The following is a 14,841-nucleotide window of genomic DNA, read 5'->3' as shown; positions in this document are numbered from 1 at the left end:
AATGGTGGCATGTGAGTGCAAAATGAAATATTATGCAATCTATCCTTTGATCAATCAGGTACGCTAAATTTTTTCTAGGTGAACCCCCCGAGTTGCCTGCCCATGTGAGAGTCGTTTATGGTCTAGTTGTAGGAGTTTGGTAGAGTCATGTGTAGTCACGTAGGCTCTGAGTCGCTTGCATGTAGTCCACTCTATAGTAGATGCTAGTAGGTTTTGTGGCCGTGGACGTCTACAACCTTTGATTGCACTACAAAAGATGTTTGAGTAGATGAGTTGTGGTCACACTCTTATAAGAAGAATGGCAGCTCACCAGAAGGTACAACCATGCTCTGATACCATGAACAAATATGGAGAGAGGGGAGGAGAAGAGTGGAGATGAGGAGAGGGTATAGCTAGAGAGCACACCACAAAAGACTAACTGTACACTAGATTTTGTTGAAAATGTGGAATATATACAAACCCCTATAGGGTTATGGTTAGGGTTTCTAACCCTTGAGCCTTTATAGCACTCTATTTGCTAGTGCTATGCACATATTGAACATATGATGTTGAGATGGTTCCTCAACATTCCATTGCACCACCCTCCTCTAGTCTTCACCATCATATCCTGATCCTATAAGTTGCCTCTCTCGGGTGATAGAGTCTTTACACCTCTGTATTTCAATTAGTTTTGCTCAATTGGAGGCATGTTGAATTGAAGCACTAAATTTGATCCTTTCCTTTTTTTCTCTTTTCCATTATGTATCCTTCTACTATGATATCGGTTTGTTTCACATCTCCGTGGTTTTATTGTGATAATATTTGTAGAAATTTTGATTTGTATACCCATATGTGGCTGGAAATTGGTGGAGTCATACCATGTTGTATAGTAGTAATGTTGTTGAAACAACAATTATGAGGCTAAGGAAATCCAAAGCTCTTACCCCCCCCACACACACACGTGCATAATATGCGCACATGCACAAGTAAGCACTTGTATATGCACACACGCATGCACACACACGTGCGCACACACACATATAGTGAGGGTTTATTTGCAATTTTAAAAATTTGAGTTTGATACTTTTCATTATTCAATCATTTTCTATTAGAAGAAGCATTGAAGCTATTTGAACTAGTGTAGTTTATGGCTATTTGTGTATGCTCTTGAATGACCATACTATGCTAGGCAATTAGAGAAGTCTATATCTATTAGAAGGGACATAGTTATTGGAGTTGCTACTTATATAATCGGTTAGCGATATACTTCACAAGCTTTGGTGGTGCCTATAGTGATACAAACTGTGTGTTACTAAGTGACTCAAGTTTCTTTCCAATTTTAAGAGTTGTTAATTTCTTTTGTTTATATTTTTGACAAGGTTTGTAGCTTTATACAATTATTACATGTTCCCGTGCCTACTTAAGTCTCCATTGTTCACGCCCCTCCCTTTTCTAAAAACAAGTGAGAGAATTTATTAACTTTGAGAGCCTTGAAGGGACCCACAAAGCAAATACGAGATAAGCAATAAAACATATGAAGTAAAAGTAAAATGAGCTAACGGAGGACGTGCTTGGTGAATGTCATCCTCATGGGAAAATGGGGCGCAGCCACACCTCAAGTCCCTTCCCCATGACTTCGACGGGAGGGAGGGGCCTGGAGTCCTAGAGTTACCCATCCTCCATAAGAAAATGCTTCTCTTCCTCCTATCAAAGTCGTGGCAAGGGCCGAAGTGACCACTTGAGGTTTGAAGAGCTGCCACCTCAATTTTGTCATGCAGAGTGATGTTTGAAACATGCCTTGGATGCACATCAACATATCGATTGATGACCGACAGGAAAACTATGCAAATTTGACTTTTTGAGAAAGGAGGCATCGCCGGTGATGAGCACTCCATTGAACCACAACTTTGATGGACATAATTTGAATGGTGAGTTCTTTTGATGTGTAGGAGATGTTGTGGCATTCAAGAGCATTTCGTGATCAAGAGATCTTGAAGATCATACAGACTCGTCAATTTTTGCTTGCTCTCTTGATATCTGCCACATAATAAGCATCCATACACAAGTAATCACCAATAATAAGCTTCCAGACAAAAGTGGATCCTTTGCTGGGTTTGTTTTCAATAGCAAAGCTCTATCAGGCACCCCCAGAACAAATGCATGAGAGATTCAGTAGCAGACCTGCAGAATTTGCACCTGTCATCCAAATTCAACCATGGAACATGACTTCCCACCGGGAAATGGCCCCCTACTATCCTCCAGAGGAAGAAGTTGACTTTGCTATAGGGTGAGGCTTTCCATACATGCTTGAATCTGCCTTTCCAGTTAGGCTCCCCGTCCTCCCTCAACCATCTTTCATTATATCTCTGATGCCAATCCTCCTTGTAAGCAAGCAGCTTGTCCATTTGCTTAGCAGGAATATTGCTAATGGGTAATCCTATCCCCCATTCCCAATCTTCTGGAACTGAAGATGAAGCCTGGGAGGGGTGTACATTGGTCGGCCAATCTGCTAGGATTTTGCGCACTATTTCTGACAGAAATACCAGCTCAGCAAGGGAGAGGCGATAGCCCACTTCAAGCTTTGCCAAGTGTTGCCAGTGTTCTGTCTGAGGGTCCCACAGATCCTCCCAGGTGTGCAAACCCTTTGAGTGAAGAGAACCTACTAAGGCCTCATTTCCCACTGCAAAGCAGTCGCCTCCTGGCCAAAAGCCGCCTGCCACCACATCAAGAGTTTGAGGGAATAATCAGCAATACCTGTGGGAAGGCCCTTCTACCATAACAAGGTGATACCAAGGTTCCTTCCACACAACCACCAGTCTGCTAAAGAAGCTATTTCAGTCTGAGTGGGGCTATTGAGAAGACTTTAGTCCACATGTCCATACCTAGGAAATGGCTGATTGGTAATCTCCGGATTGCATCCTCGAGGAATCCTGCCCATGATTCCTTAGAGTCAAGAAACTAAACCCACAACTTCATCAAAAAGGCTGTGGAGCGCCTACTCAGATCTGGAATTCCGAATCCACCTTGCTTCTTAGGGGCATAGAGGATAGACCAAGAGAGCCATTTCCATTTGGTTCTCTTCCAAATGAAAGCTCTCAACTCCTTTTCAATCATCCCCAAGTGGGTTTTAAGGAAAGCACAAACCGACAAAATGTAGAAGGACGTTGGGGCCAAGATATGCTTCACGACCATGCATCTGCCTAGCATACTGAGAGGCATTTTGGCCCAGGCATCAACAAGGAGAAGCTTCATGGCTTCCAAAAGATGAAAAAACTCTTGCTATAATTGCTCTTGGTTTGAGTGATTCCTTTATTCATCACTTTAATAGATGTGAGACTGCTCATGCTGCATGGACTCATCTTGAGCATGTGTTTGGAGCACAGGGAAGATGCTCTAAGTATAGCTTGCTTATCAAGTTTTTTGAATTAAAATTGGATAGGGGGGAGTCCATCTCTTCACATCTAAATTCAATGAAGAGCATTTTGACACAGTTATCAGGCGATAACTTTAATCTTGATGAAGATATTATCATTGCCATCTTACTTAGAAGTCTCAATGAAGAATATGGCACTATTGTAACCACACTCACCAATATTCCAGAGATAAATCTGGTAGAAATTGAAGCATCACTCTTGGAGGAGGAGAGAAAGATCAAATAAAGAAGTCATTACAAAGAAGGGGCATATTTGGCCAGAAGCAACTTAAGCAACTTCAAGGGAAAGAGCAAAATGAAATGTAACTTTTGTGGCAAACCTGGACACTTTGAAAAGAAATGTTATGCCAAAAAGAGATGTTCAACCAATCTTGTTGAGGAACCAGAAACTAAAGAAGAAGAAGAACCAGAGAAATGTCAAAGCTCAATCTCTCACTGCTTACAACACCCAAGTCAAATCTGACAAGGGGAAGGATCCATATGTTTTCTAAGTTATGTGTGTATGAAGTCAATAATGGTTCTCTGCCATGGATAGCCCATCCTCAAATGATTGTTAGTCTTTTCAGATTTTTCCTTGTTGGACTCATTGGGCTTTTACATACATAGTTTGTGTCCATCTCCCGATTGTAAACCAAGAATTCTATAAGTGAGTCACAGGTTGGGGCCATGAGTGTTGCCACATGATAGTGGGCAAGCCACGGAGCATCCCATGTACTATTGCTAAGGGATGAGGTCATCAATTTGTGAGGGGGAATGAAGGGGCAAATTGATGTGTGTGCCTATGGGATTGGAGTCCTATGCAAGAAGTGTGTGAGTGTAGGTGTGCTAGAAGGTTCCAGTTAGGTGTGTCAGTTGGTGTGATGAGTGAGTGATCATAGGAGGTGATTGATTGAGATAATCGGGAGATGATTGTGGATCTGGGATGTACCTACATGAAGGCAGTTGCCTATATATGTAACCACTCTATGAATAAACAAGAACAGTTGTGTCTCATTGTTTCTACATGGAATTACATGTAGAACATCTACAAAGACATAGCTAGTTGGCCCCTTTTGACTAGGTTAACACATGCAATCAAAGCTCCATAGTCGATGAATGATTTTTCAATGAGGGCATCACGGTGAAAAAAATTAGGGGTGGCTTCCCAATGTTGGAATTATAGTAACTAGAGATTAAACATTTGTTTGATATTGAGTTATTAGGAATAAAACCATTAAGTGAAGCCAAGCTACCTAAATATGAAGTGATTACATTCTACATTCAAGAAATCCTTCAAGAATGCAACTACTCAAGTAAACGGTAAGTTTGAAAAGTTTTTTAGTCTCTTTTTATGAAGAGGTCTATATTTTTACTAATGTTTACATAGGTGGCATTCTCATTTTTATTCAGGAATACTATAAAGAATGAGTGAAGCATAATAAACCAAAGTATGTTCTTTTGAGAAACTGAAACTAAATGTAAGATAAGGGGCTAATTGAGGAGGTGACACAGAAGGTCATGAGGAACCCAACCATGCAATGGAAAAAATGTTTAGGTGAGCGAACCTAGGTGAGTGATCAAATTTTAGGCGAGCGGTCGCGGTTTTTCTAGAGCTTTTAGTAATTTAGGCAAGCAAAGTTAGGTGAGTGGGCCCTCCTAGCATGGTGCAGACCTTGGCACGTATAACATTGGATTGTCGATCTGTGTTTCACAGTGTTCATGTCCCTAGCTTGTTGCATTGTAGGAGCCATGTGATATGCCAAAATATACTGCTCATCCTGCATAACATAATGACTAATTTAACTAGTTTGATCCACATGAATCTCATAGGGAGATGGCTTAGATGCTGGTAAGGCATAGTTAGGGTCCTCCCACTCGCTTGGTGGCTCCTCAATGGTTACTTGGTTTATGGGAGTAATTCGTGGTGGTGGGGGTTGTGGACCTAGAACTGGCGGTATGGCAAGGGCAAATTTTGAGCCCATAATGGCCCTTGGTTGGCCAAGGGGGGCTCCTTGTATGGCTAAGTGGCCCTAATAATATTGGTTAGGTGGTGCCGGCGGTAAGGGCAATGGTTTCCTTTGTTGGTAGAGGGTGGGGGCATCGGCTTGGGGTATCGACATTGTCAAGTTTCATGATTTCCCCACTTAGTGCAATGGGCGACGTAGCATTGGCCTTGCTCGTAGGCAAGGGCATTCAATCGTCAGGTGGTTGCCCATGTATATTCCACACCACACATTATCTCGCCTTGGAAACAAGCGTAGATTACTTGGGCCTTCTCTCTCTATTCCATAGAGTGAGTGATGGAATGAGTAAGTTATTGGAGGGATCATGATCTAAAGGTTCTTTTGTTGAACCCTAAAGCATGTAAAGCCTAAAACCACGGGAAGAAAGAGAATGAGTTTGAAACCCTAAAACCACGGGAAGAAAGAGAATTAGTTTGAAATAGGATGGGTGAGGGAGATTTAAGAGAAGAGAGAGAATTTTAGTTATCTTAGCTCGAAGGTCACTCCAAATCTTAAATCCTTCTTTCATCTTCACTTGGAACCTTCTTATTTATTTGCAATCCAACCAAAGCAAAAAATTTGAAATAAATAATATCCTTCTTTCGTCTTCGCTTGGAACCTTCTTGTTTATTTGCAATCCAAGCAAAGTAAAAAATTTGAAATAAATAATGTTGTGACCAAGTCACTTTAAAACTATATATACATACTTCTTTTTGTTGTAATAATATTGTGACGAAGTCACCAATGGACACGCGCACGCGCACACACACATACATTTATGTGTGTATGTGTGTAAAATTTCGTAAGAGCTAGAATTTGAGCATGTGATTGGCAACGTATGCAAAGGTTCACAAAACTAGAAACATGTCAAAGATCCCGCCACCGTTACAAAACCATAATAATTACTGACACACGTCAAAATGTCTGCAAGACTTATAAACGGGAGATAGTGGAGCATCTTGTATTGCATATACCTTTCTTTACATTGTATCCAAGGTGAGAGTTGAGGAGAAAGGATAAGATTAATGGTGGGGAATCATAGTACGAATGTGCTTCATAAAGCTGTACATGCTTACCAAGCAGTTTATTTTTGCACGTCATGAAAATCGCCGGTGTATGAGCGACGAAAACGTTTCCATTTCCCGATTTACGGGGACAGCATATCACAGCTACCCGGAGCACCCACACCCCCGGAGCACCCACACCACCAAAATCATTTAGATGCGAGATAAGCCTTCAGACAGCGCAAAGGAGGAAACGAACTTTAATTGCGACGCTCTTTCATCCGAAGGAAGAAGCATCTGCACGGATAATGGGTTCAAATCCTCGACAGATCCTAGAAATGAATCGCGTGCAAATACAGGTCAATCATACTCAAGCATTATCCTGTGACACTCAAATAATTATATGTAATGCTCATCTCCAGGCCAATAATTATATGTAACGATCATCCGATGTATCCAAGTGCCTTTCTATCCAAAGGCTTCCTTGTCGGATAAGTCACATGGAAATTCCAAATGTTGCCTCCAATAATTAGTGACTTCCGAATATCGATCCTACGTACATGATTATCGATAAGAAGGTTTTCATGAGCATAACTTGCCGTAAGGGAAGGAAACTCCGACTGCCGCATATACCTTTGCTTTAAGATTTAGGATCTATTTTCATCCTTTGTGAATTATCTTTCTCATGGTTATGAAAAAGTTATTGTGCTTTACTGAACTCAATATAAGACACTCGAGGAGTCCTATTTTTATCATGAGAATAAAACAAATATGCGAAGCTTTACCTCGAGGTTAAAATGCTACCCTTACACCTTGACTTTTTTTTGGTAGATAGTGAAAGTGTTGCCTTCAACTTGATGCTCAACATAAAGACAAAGTCATGTTGCTTAACACATATAATAGCACAACATATGGCCATTTCCTTTGAAGAAACCTTTTCTGAAAGCATTTCACTTATGTGTAGAATAAAATTTTATGAAGGATTACGTGCAAATCATACATCTTTACTCCATTGCTCAAATGTATGAACTCCCAATTTAAGTATACTAAAACTTAGAATAGGCATTTTGTGCAAATATTTTGTGTAGAATAAAAGTTTATGAAGGCTAACGTGCAAATTACACATCTTTATTTCACTGCTCAAATGGATGAACTCCCAATTTAAGTATACTAGGTCTTAAGGGGTGTGGCATTTTGTGCAAATATTATGATTTTGGAAAGATAATTTATATTTGTGGGTTTATCCTCACATGATTTGTAAACACTCACCATTGAGTGCATGCAATTATCCAAATTCAAGTAAACATATTGAGTTATTTAAGGCTAGGTGTGAACCCCATGTAAACTAGTTAATCCCCCCTTGCGACTTTAGCACAACAACTATTTGACATACTAATACAATTATATTCTCTAATCTCCTAATATTAACTAAGGGGTGTACCATAAATCTCAAACCACTTATTCTATTTTCTATTTCTTATACTTTGGGAGCCATAAATAGGTATTAGAGGAGCATAATTCATGATGAGTATGATCCTATAATAATAAAAAAGTGACGGGTGCGTCTATTTGCGTGTCTATAGACTCGCGACTATAGGTGTGTCTATATAACCTATAGACGCGCCTATAGATGCGCTATTAGATGCTCTGCAGAAATAAAAAACAAACAAAAAGACACGTAATAGACACGCATTGGGGCAGGAAGAAGATACTGAGAGCGTTTGAGAGTTCGTGAGAGAGAGAAAGATAGAAAGACGGTTGGCCAAGATATTGGGAAGGTCATTGCTCAAAATTGCCATGTGGTACATATAGGAGATATAGGAGAAGAGCTACATGAAGGACACGTGGCTAGCTCTTTGATCGACAACTCAATCTCTAAAATAAAGAATACACAACAAGACAAAGCACCTACAGACGTGCACACAGATGCGTTTTCATAACTTAAAAAAAAACTTACGGGCACATCTATTTGCACATCTGTAGACCCACATCTAAAGGCGCATCTATATAACAGATAGACGGGCCTGTAGACGCACAAATAGACGCTCTGCTAGAAATTTTTAAAAAAATAGAGAGACATGTATATAGATGCGTTTGTAGACACGTCTATAGACGTGCAAATGGACGCCCTCTTAAACAGAGAGACATGTACATAGACGCATTTATAGACGCTCTGATAGACGCTCTACATAATATTTTTTTTTAATAAAAGCAGAATTTTTTGTGCTTGAACAGAATGCTGTGTATGTTGTGTAAGATATGTGGTTACAAGAGTCCCATTTTTGCATTGTGCAATTCAATTCTTACAACCAACCACATTTTAATTAGCACTCTTGCAAGCATGTCAATAGCCGACGATTATAATTCCGAATAAAACATTAAAACTCCAAAACGTTTAGTTCACAAGGCATTAATTGATAGAACATTGCACAAGAAAATTGAAAGCCAAAAAAATAAAAAGAGTGTATATTAATTCATAGCTCAAAAAGTGCTTGTATGTACATATAGCATGAAGCCAAACCATGTCCTATGGCTTCAAGTACAAAAAATAAGAGGAGTGTATATACAAGAGGGCACGAAGCCAAGCCAATGGCTTTAAGTACAAAAAAGAGTAGCTAGCACTACTTCTACGACTAATCTAAGTTCTTTGTGTCCTCGCTTCCTTCTTCGCCCCCTTCTATGCCTCCTTCTTCCTCATCTTCTTTCTCATCTTCTTCTGCAGGGCCCTGTAAACGAGGGACAATATGTATCAATGTATGAAAAATCAAATCTTTACTTACAATATTGACATTATTTAATTACTTTCAAATACCTGGGGGGTGCTCCAGTAGCCCAAATATACTGCTCCTTAGTATCCAACCCGTCATCATAGAAGTGCCTCACAACAACACAAAGCAACTATAGATGCGCTTGGTAGACGCGCAAAATAGCGGGCGGGTCTATAGGCATTGCTTTAGTAGAGGAATTACGGGCGCATCTAAATGCGCATCTAAAAGCTCGTCTATTTGTGCGTAAATTACCGTGTCTACATGCGCATCTAACTTGAGAAAATACGGGCCCGTCTAACCTCCCGTTTATTAGCACGTCTATTTGCGCATGTATTAGCACGCTTATTTGTGCGTTTACACTGAGAATTAGACGCGCATTTAGACGCGTAAATAGATGCAAACCAGAGAATACAGAAAGTGAGATTTTGGTGTACATCATTGCTTTCCAAACATTGCCCATGATTAGCAAAGCACATAATTTTTTGCAAGCCCACATATACAAGAATTAAGTGAGATGAGGAGAATGAGACAATATGTAAAATAGCTTTGCCAATATCAATTATGGGGCTACGGTTAAATCTCATCCTCAATGAGATCAACCCTTGCCAAACTATCTACTTCAAAATCCAAACAAGTGTTTAGATCCACAAATACATTCAACCCGCTACTACTTGTGCCACTCATGTGCTCATCGAAATCAGCATCTCAAATGGTAGGCTCGTCCTCACGGGTAATGGCCTCAATATCTGTATCTCCTATCTCATGATCATCCTCCTCTCTCGTATCACAGTCATCATCATGTCCATGGCCATGATCATCCTCCATACGCTCCATATTAGTAAATGTACTATACATCACTTTGGAACGTAGCATAATAGGTATGACATGCCACCATCTATTATTATCCACCATTGGTTGATAGACAACCTAATTCAAACACAAATACAATCATGTTACTTTTCTTGTATCAAATATTTAAAAGCGAGTATTTTTATATGTGTGCACAATACCTGTTCACATTGTTGCGGTAGTACTAGTGTGTCCTTCCTACTTTGCCAAAACTTTGTGGAGTCAATAGTTACAAAGCCACTTGCATGGCGTTTGATTGTTGCATTAGGGCCTCTTTCCACCACGTCCTTAAACCACTTTACATCTAAAACATACACAAAGAAGCGTCGAAAGTCAAGCATAATAATATCTTGGATTATGCCACAATAATCATCCATGGCTCCATTGGCTCCCTCAAAGCTAGCAATGACGCCGCAATCTTGTGTGTTTCTCTTATCATCAATCCGTTGTGTTCGAAAATGCTTGCCCTCACACCATATAGCATTGAACATAGTGCACTACACCAGGAAAAAATCAATTAAATAAGCAATCTAAATTATTGAAAGCTCCTAACTTATGCATAACATTCTATATACCGACCTTGCTCATGCATCCCCTAGCATACTCCCATTCTTCCATTGTGATATGCATCCCCTCGTCTTTCTCTGCTTTCTCCATTTCATCAAGTAGCCAATCCACATGAATATCCTTTGGAAGTGCTCTTAGATACTGAGGGTATGGCACACAAGATCCGTGGTGTGTACGAAAGAGGGCCCTTTCTTCTTGTCTTCTTGCCTTTGCATCCTCGTATCTTGTCACCCATCTTTTCATCACATCACTATTAAGCACGCAAAAGAGGTTGATACTATTATGCAACTCCGTGTCTATTACTTTGTTGCGTCCTTTCCCTTGAGGCACAGTAGAGGTCATCCTTAGGTCTTCATCATCCCTCCATAGTCGTGGGAGAGAGCTATCCACGTCAACAAGAAACTCAGAAATATATACAAGTGACTCTTGTACCAACCAACCCTCGGCCATGCTACCTTCGGGTCTTGCATTTTGTTTCACGAAGCCCTTCAAGGTCTTCATGAAGCGCTCCAGGAAGAACAACCATCGTGCATGTATAGTACCGCATATAGCAATCTCATCCACCAAATGCACTATGAGATATAGTTGGCTTGTGAGAATAGAACGTGGAAATGTCTCCTCCACTAAACAAACCGCCTCCACTAACATAACTCGAGCATTCTCAAGCGTGGTGGGATCTATTTCCTTTGAGCTCACATACCTCACAAGCTCGCCCATCTTGTAAATACAATCTTTCACATCCTTCAATGCACTACATGAAATGCTAGTAGGTAGTATGAACTGAACCCGCGAGGAGGTGGTTGATTAGTTGCTTATAGCTATTCACTCACAAATTTGAAAGGAAAAAGATATTATGCACATAAAATACTTACTTGGAGAATCTTGTGCCAATCATGATATTTCAAGCCATATAATTGCTCTACACCTCTTTTCTTGCTCTTTGTAAAGGCTCCCTTCAAATACCTCATGCATCCAGTGGGAGTACGAATTGTAGTAATAGCACATGCTTCACTGTCGCCATCTCTAGCTTTGATAACATCCACGGTGCATGAGGTAAAAAAACACGCCCATTTGGTCTCTCTTGAGGCCAAGCTTCACGCATCCTCCCTATGGTATGTAGATCCTCCCTTATGCCTGCCGAATCTCGTGTCCCATTCAAATGCTCCCAAATGGTAGATGCCACATTCTTGAAGATATGCATGGGATCAAGCAGGTGATTGATCTTGAGGTGGGACCAATATGCTAAACGATAAAAGATGGAGTATCTAAACAAAATAAAGTGTTAGTGTGCAATCTTTACTTTCAGCCAATATAGCCAATCTTTACTTCCAGCCAATAGTTACAAACCCTTACCGGCTCATGCCAAGTGGTGGAGGAGTCGTGGAACCGTCCCAAATTCTCATCCAATCTCCCCCGGTGAGTGATTGTGGGAGGACTTCATTCCAAGGGGCAACATATCTAGGATGATCAGGTGGGAGAAATCGATGGTGATTCTCATAGATGACCTTATTCAATGCGTCTTGACCGTGAGGCAACTAGCGAAGGACCACAAACAGGACATGCATGGTAACCCGATGTAGTGAGACCTGAACAAGAGATTTAATTAAGAGTGGAAGGTGGGTTTAGGGTGCCACATCCTTTGCCTATTCATAATTAAAAATGCAATGCTTACCTGAACACTTGCCATAGCCTGGGAAGTCATGCATCGTCCACATCAAGACTGCTTTGCAATTGAAGTCTCGTGACGAGGGAGGCCTGCTCACATCATGCACCTCGATACCTCTCCAAAGTATCTCTAGCTCATCAATCAAAGGCTCCAAATAAACATCAGGGTTTTTGACTTTATGTTTCCCTAGAATTAGAAGGGACAGCATGACATGTCCTTTCTTAATAGCCATAGAGGGTGGAAGATTGTAATTCACCAATATCACTGGCCATACACTGTAAGACATGCTTTTGAGACCAAATGGGTTCACACCATCCATACCCAATCCAAGTCTCAAGCTCCTAGGTTCTTCCTTGAAGCTTGGCCATGTGTCTTCAATATGCTTCCACGTAGGAGAGTCTGCGGGAGTTCTCCACTTGCCATCGGTTGATCGATGGGAGGAATGCCATGACATGAGCTCTGCAATAGATTTGCACTTGAACATATGTTGGATGCAAGGGATTATGGGAAAATGTCGCAATACCTTACGAGGCACGTCCAAGGTTTTGAGATCTTCTCTATATCTTGCCTCTCCACAAGCAGGACACTCTCTTGCATCCTTATGTAGTCCACGAAACGAAACGCAATCATTGACACATGCATGGATGCACTTGTAATCTAATCCTCCAAGAGAGGTCACATGTTGCCTCGCCATATCTCTTGAGGTCGGTAGTTTATTCTCCCTTGGAAGCATTTTATACAATAGCCTGCACGTGAAGACCATAAATGAGGAAAAGCATTCGAGTAATTGACCCACTAGCATAATTCACCATGTTTGCAAAATCGACTTTAAAGCTTACTTGAGTAATACATTCAAACTTGCATTGCTCCATCCATAGATGGTTTGCAAGTTTAGTAACTCAAGGGAGGCACGTAGAACAGAGAATGTGCACCCCTCAAACAGTGGAGCCGATGCTGCAGTAAAAAGATCATCCTGCTCCATGCTATTATCCCTCCCTTGATGGACATATAAATCCCGCACCATATCATCAAACACCTCCTCCTCCACGGCTTCATGAGATAATGTCGGAGGGCTACTATCACCATCACTCCATGCATCCGTAACGGTCTCTCCTGAAGATCCCACCTCATATCGCCGATGCTTCACCTCCTCACGACGAGCATAGGGTAACATATGCGGGTTGGCACTGCATCCTGTATCAAATTAAAACGGGATCATAACTCAAACATATGAACACCCATAGGTATCTCAATCAACCTTAACTTACAAACCCTTACCCTGTTTACGGTCACATCCCATTCTCCATACTTTGAGATATGATTGAGTGTAATCCTGCATTCACGATACATGTTTCCTCGACATCGATCACACACACATTTGAATTTTTTGCTCCAACCACATTTCGTGATGGTGGATATGGAGGGATTCATCCTCACTGGAGCTACTTGTTGAAGATGAAGACATCCTACAAACAAACAACCCACCAAATTTGCTCTTCTTCAAATGTTTAATTTAAACTCTGTGGCACGTTTAAAAGCACGTCTAAAATCGCGTCTAAAGGCGTGTCTACTCTGTGTATTTAGACGCACTATTAGACGCGACTATAGATGCGGCTTTTAAACCTGTTTTTTAGCGCACCGCTCGCTTTGCTTTTCTTCACATTACTTATACTTCGCGTGGCTTGCTTCCTTCCTTATTAGCATATCCATAGTTTCGATGCTTAAGAGGAAGGCTCCCATACTTACTTCCAAGCTTACACTCAAGAGAAAGGCACCCACACTTACTTCTAAGCTTAAAGGAGAGGAGGACGAACAAGGAGGAGAAGCAACTTTGAAAAAGAAAGAAGAACCTTCCATACCTCTATCCAAGTAAGTCTTTTTGCAATTGATCTTGTTTGGAAGTTTGCTCTCTCTAGATTTGTACTTTCTCGTATCCAAGAAGCGCATGATCTGGGTATCAGTGTCACGTTTTTGTGTCGGGCGCAATGTCCTTTTCTACTTTTTAGAAATCCCATCTGTCGGAGCGTGTCTATAGGCGCATCTCAGAGTGCATCTAAAAGCGCGTCTACAGGCACGTCTAAATGCGCGTCTGGCCTGTTTACAGACATAGACAGACGCGTCGATAGACGCTCTGTTAGACGCTCTGTTAAACGCTCTGTTAGACGCTCTGTTAGACGAGTTGTTAGATGCTCTGTTAGACGCGTCTATAGACGTGCAAATCAGACGCGTCTATAGATGCGCTCTGACAGTAAGCCTCTCTTGTCTTCCCCTTTCTTCTCAGCTCATCAGTAATAGATTTTTTTCCTTTTTGCCAGTTCAACATGTGGCCAAGAAGCGCTTCCAGCTCACCTGATCCCTGGGAATCTATTTGGAAGGACTTATATAACCTTTTAGGGCACCCTCCTAGTCCTGCGGAATTATACGGGTATATGACGAGTACTCTAAACACTCCCCAGGAGTCGGCACTACAGACTCCAAGCCACCCCACACTGCCTGAGATCACCCCAGCGGAGTCAGCATAGCCGTCTTATGCCCCTTCTTATGCCCCTTCCCCCGTACCATCTTATGCCCCTTCCCCCATGCCGTCTTATGT

The sequence above is a fragment of the Dipteris shenzhenensis genome, chromosome 21 (genome assembly GCF_047967505.1).
Source record: "Dipteris shenzhenensis isolate YYH24624 ecotype China chromosome 21, Dip_SZ_1.0, whole genome shotgun sequence".
NCBI lineage: Eukaryota > Viridiplantae > Streptophyta > Polypodiopsida > Gleicheniales > Dipteridaceae > Dipteris > Dipteris shenzhenensis.
Note: the sequence above shows the minus strand (reverse complement) of the source record.